This window comes from Bidens hawaiensis, unplaced genomic scaffold (genome assembly GCF_021521415.1).
Source record: "Bidens hawaiensis isolate Kalapana, Puna unplaced genomic scaffold, B.hawaiensis_p1.1 tig00004759_1, whole genome shotgun sequence".
NCBI classification, from domain to species: domain Eukaryota; kingdom Viridiplantae; phylum Streptophyta; class Magnoliopsida; order Asterales; family Asteraceae; genus Bidens; species Bidens hawaiensis.
The window spans coordinates 1,234,471-1,240,014 of record NW_027491296.1 but is presented as its reverse complement, the minus strand read 5'-3'; the positions used below and the strand labels follow the sequence as shown (position 1 = coordinate 1,240,014).

Sequence of the window (5,544 nt, the reverse complement as noted above, 5' to 3'; positions counted from 1 at the left end):
CAAAAAACGGCTATTTTTGACCCCAACGGTCAAAAAACGGCCAAAAAAACGATTTCCAACGGCTTAATCGATCCAACGGCTAGAACCGGTTCCTAACCGGTTCCGGATAGAACCGGTTCCTAACCGGTTCCGGTTCGGTTCCGGTTCCTACCCGCCCCCACTCAGAATTGCAAGAACCGGTCACGGATCATCGGGTTGAATCAGATAGGGTCCGGTTCCTACCAAAAACGGGTAGGAACCGGTTCGGTTCCGGTTCGGGTCCACCGGTTCGGTTCCAGGAACCGGTTTTTTTGATCAACTCTAGGTCGGAGTAAGGATCCGGGCCTCATTGTGTAGGCTTGTAGTTTATGGCGGGATTTTGAGAGTAAGGGATGTTAATATAATAACATGTGGCAAGTAAAACTTTTGGTTATTAAATTGTATAGATATGATACAGATAGCATTTTTTTTGTACTATTCGTTATTCAGATTGACTATAATGCATATGTAAATTTTAAGGTGTTTTTGAGATTTTTTTTCAAATAATATAATATGATATTGATATCTTTCGCCTAAATCCATATACACTGTATACAACTATACATATCGGCGTTGGCCTTCACAAAAGTCTCCTTAGCATTATACAGGTTTAACATTCCATATAACTCACTCTGTGCATTTTTAGTACATTGTTATTATGCACGATTTGGTAATGCTTTTAAACAAACTCAACAACAAAATGATTCATAAATGATGACGATCGGACGATACAACCCATGTTTTGGCTGTCAACATCGTCACCACATACGTGATGTTGCATTTGTTCTTAATCTTTGTTGTTTCTTGTTTGACCTTTGTTGACATTTTCATGTTTCCATGAGGAATCGACATCCGGAAGTTGATATTCATCGGGTTTCAGGGCTAAAGCAAAATCACGCAATGTTGGCGCGGTTTCCATTATTCTACAATCACATTTTAATTAGATTGGTAACAAGTTCGACCACAAAAAAGTATAACAAATTATATGTTTTAATTGTGCGTGTTGGACATGCCCCTTTACAAGCCCTTTTGGTTCATTTTTAAAAAATATTTAACGTGAATAAAAACGATTACAAAATATATCCCGTATAAACCTAACATGTTTTGAGTTTTGATGGTATGCATGAAAGAGACTTCGGATGGCTTTCAACCCGTTCGGCCCATTTGACATACCCCTTTAGCTAGATTTATTTATTTAGTCCATGTGATATTTATTTAGTCTATGTGACCCCTTTGAAATGAAACACAGCCCATTTACACTTAGGGGTCCAAATTTCCGCCCCTAGATGTAGAGGTGCACTAATCGGGATCGAGCCCAAACTGGGTCTGGTTGGGTCAACAAAAGTCAAAATCAGGTTGGTCCAAACTGGGTCGGGTTGGAGTGGCCAAAAGTCAAATCAGGTCTGGCTGGTTTGAAAGCGGGTTTTAACCAGTCCGTGTTGGGTTTGTCCGGGCTCATACTTGATTCAAAGCATAGTTACAAGTTACAACCCGATTTCAACCAGTCCTTGCCAAACCGGTTTCAATACAAACCGGTTCAGTTTCCTTTGAATAGTGCGTGCGTGTGTGTATGTATTGCATGTATATACCATATATATTAAGTAATTAGTTTTAAGTATACATATGCGTGCATAAAGGGATACATTGCCACATATGTATTCCTGAAATCACCTTCATGCAAGTGTACGTATGTGTGTGCGTGTTTGCATGGGGGTGTGTGTATATGAGAAAAACAGAAAAAAGATGAAAGTGGACCCAATGCAAGACTTACTTTTCATAAGTGTACAAATCCCGGTTGATGCGCACCTTGCTAGAAGTATCTTTTGGAATCTTTTCAGAGAGATACTTCATAGTTCCCCAAAGAGGTGGAGTTCTGTATAAAAATGTAAAATAAAGTTTATAATAATACTAAATTATCTAATTCTGTAGTACCCTACACTTTGTAAACTATTAACAATGATCAAACCATAACATCATGTAATTCTACTTTTCCAAAAGGACATACACAATTGACCGAGACAAAAGTTATGAATGCTAAATAAAAAAACATACCACAAACACTTCTCTCCAGTACAAATGAAAAATTATGGAAATTGTGATAAAATTCAGAATTTGTAAAATAATGCTTTCATTTCAAAATTTTACAACAAAAAGAACGGAAAAAAAAGCAGCTTAAAAGGAAACATGTCTTGCACAAAGTGTATTTTTAACGCATAAAACCATCTAAATCATTTGTCAAAAAAATAGGTTACTAAAAAAATATAAATATATATTAACTTATTAAATAAAATCAAAGTTATGGACATAAACTGCTTTAGGTCAACACAGCTCGACCCCAACCTACCAAAATGATAACACAATGATATTAATAGTAATTCTGTTTTGGCAGGTTACCTAACCTGCCTTTTTGCCACCTCAATGCTGTTTTGTGGAGTATAACACTTCAATATTCATATAGTCAACAAATAAAAGAACCATTTTCCACTTTTTATTATAAAATCTGCTAATGTTTAATAAGTTGATAGATTAAAAAGAATAAAAACCTTGAAATAGGAACTGCTGCATTGAAAGCTTCACATGCTCTTTTGCTTTCATTTAAATACTCATCTGCTGCTTTTAAGGCAGATACAGCCATTCCATGTGATTTTTCCGTGTTGCCTTCGTCAAGAATTAATCCGTGATAATAATATGCAGCTGCCTACAAATTGTATAAAGAAAATATTATTAACAGAATTACCCGTGATTCAAACCAACAAATTATTAATTTTAATGAACTAAATATCAAAATTAAAGCTATATTATTACAATAATAAAGTAAAACTTTCAAGGCCGTCTTTGGAATTTAAATATCTCGGCTGAGCAAAAAAAAAAGGCCCGTATGCCTTAACGAAAATTTTTTATTTGCTAGCGTATATGAATAAAACTTTTATCAATCGATTTATTATAAGCAGAAACCATTCTGAGCATTTACATATCTAATAAACTATTGCAAATAACTTTATTTTTAACACCAAAAAACATATATATATATATATATATATATATATATATATATATATATAAAAGTTTGTTCCCCCGAACCTTATGTGCCCCGGCCGATGGTGCGGCTCGCACACCCTCTGAGCCTCCCATGAAAACTTTGAATTAAGCAATTTACATGGTTGATGCATTGAAAATACAGTTTGGTTGAGTGTTTTCTATTTACATTTTCTTTTTTAGCTATTTAAATTTTTATTTCACTCATCTGACTACATAAGTCAAACTGACTTGCTCATAAGTAAACGGGTCAAAATTGCCCCTTTTATTAATTATCAAATTTAAGACTGTTACGGACTGAAACCATTGCAAGGTATGGGACTTGTCCCACATCGGTTGTATGGGCAACTGATGTGGGGTTTATAAACCAAATGGGTTCCTTCACTTATCAGACTAGTCTTTTGGGTTGAGTTCTTCTGTTTGGCTTGTAACATTGGTATCAGAGTCAACCTCGGAGTGGTGGCCTGGAGAAAGCCAGCCGTGACCAACGTGGTCGTGACCAACGAGGACTCGGAGTGGTGGCCTGGAGTGAGCCAGCTGTGACCAACGTGGCCGTGACCAACGAGGACGTTGGCCCTTAAGGAGGGTGTATTGTTACGGACTGAAACCATTGCAAGGTATGGGACTTGTCCAACATCGGTTGTATGGGCAACTGATGTGGGGTTTATAAACCAAATGGGTTCCCTCACTTATCAGATTAGTCTTTTGGGTTGAGTTCTTCTGTACAATATATTACAAGTGTATAAAAAAAGGTACCTTGGCTTCAATATATTTCCACTTGACATAAAAACGGTGCTTCTCACCCCAACCATTTGCTAGTGGAAGGTTTGTAATATTATCTTGGGCCTGCATATAAATATTTAAAAAAATGAATTACCTAAAACTATTTATACCACTACCTTATTTTAATCCAATAATGCAAATAACAAAAATGGTGATTTATGCAGTAAAAAGGTGGTAATGTGCCTACATATGAATCTCAAGCAAGTCGTAGAACATATGATAAGAAATGTGATACGCTCAAAAATCAATATAATCTACATAAACTAATGAGTGAAAATATGAAGAATAAATACTTACCTGCTGCTAGTATTTGACCATTTCACAAGCAAGCCTTCGTTTGACTGCAAGTGTGGCTTTGGTACTATCAATTGCAAGCCCAAGTTGTATGTCTACACCCTGATGATCATAACTCAACTTATAATAATAATATTTAACACATTAACAATAAAGCGAAAATATAAAAAGTGTTTGCAGGTCGGCTCGACCGGACCTTTTAAACACGCCCATTTTACCTAAAAATCTTTTGAGCATATTCAAAGGTAAATTTACAACAAACGTGCCGAAGCAATTTATAAGTAAACGTGCCGAAGCAACCGCAAGTAAATTTATAATACCTGCCCTAGTGCTTGTAGGCAAAGTGCTCTTAAAATCCCTTCAGCAAGGTCCACTGGTAGGTCTCGCCTAAAACAAAACCATATATTTTATAGATATTAAATGAGCTCCTATAAAACACTAAATAAGAGTAAAAATACAAAAAAAATAAAAAAAAAAGTATGAACCTGTGTTCAGAAGGCAACTGAGGAAGCACGTGCTTTACTGCACAATCAAGGTATCCGGCTGCCTTTAACAAAATATCAATTGCAGATCTTCGGTTTTCTGTCATATCAAACAACATTTTCTGTACTATAAAAATACAAATAATGAAACAATAACTTAGGAACCTCTATTCTGATTATTGTGGTAATAATTAGTTTCTAACGTTGGGAAAAAAAAGATTTGTCTATGATAATCTGACTATTAAGGATCAATTTTGGAAGATTAGTTTCGTACTAGATAACACAAAACTAATTATCTAACGCTAAAAACAGTACATATACATAACCAATATTTATAGACTTCTTGTTGCAGTTCACAAGGATATTCTCCTTTTTTATTTTCCCAAATAAATTGTCTTTTTGGTCATTTTAACCATTAGTTCCTTAAACATTAATATTCTCCAAACACTGAAACGTCTGATTATCAGATTATTAGAACTTCAAACAACAGAACACATCCAAACCATCTCAAATTTAGTCAGATGCCTTTAACAACATTTAAAAGATTGAAAATTTTACATTATAATTATGAGAAACATAAAACAAAGACATCCTACAAATAAAGAAGACTGAAAATCAATACATAGCGAATGTATTGTCTACAAGAGTAAATCCATCTTGCCAATTCAGATTATAATATGAAATATGTAGCATGAATGCATGATGATCACAATTATTATATGCCTCCAGAATGAGCTCTCCTGGTGGCAGCTGAGATATTTCTTAATTGATTGTATGTATGAATGTATGTATGAGTGTTTCATCTTAATGAGAATCATTCAGCTAATATTTCATACTACCGTTTCTATCTTGTTTGTGTTTTGATTACAATTGTTCATCCTACTTTATTGTTGATTGTTAATCAAATCAGGCTCTCTCCCAATACACCTCA

The 5,544-nt window shown here is 34.9% G+C and overlaps 1 pseudogene across 1 annotated transcript; it reads right to left on the bottom strand.

The window, feature by feature from the left end:
* Positions 1-675: 675 nt before the first annotated feature.
* On the bottom strand, positions 676-5,312 carry LOC143627994 (uncharacterized; annotated as a pseudogene). The gene is made up of 7 exons (XR_013152678.1): positions 4,617-5,312; positions 4,452-4,518; positions 4,135-4,233; positions 3,811-3,900; positions 2,562-2,716; positions 1,790-1,891; positions 676-941 (listed from the first exon to the last, which is right to left on the bottom strand). The product of XR_013152678.1 is annotated as an uncharacterized LOC143627994 (transcript).
* Positions 5,313-5,544: the final 232 nt, after the last annotated feature.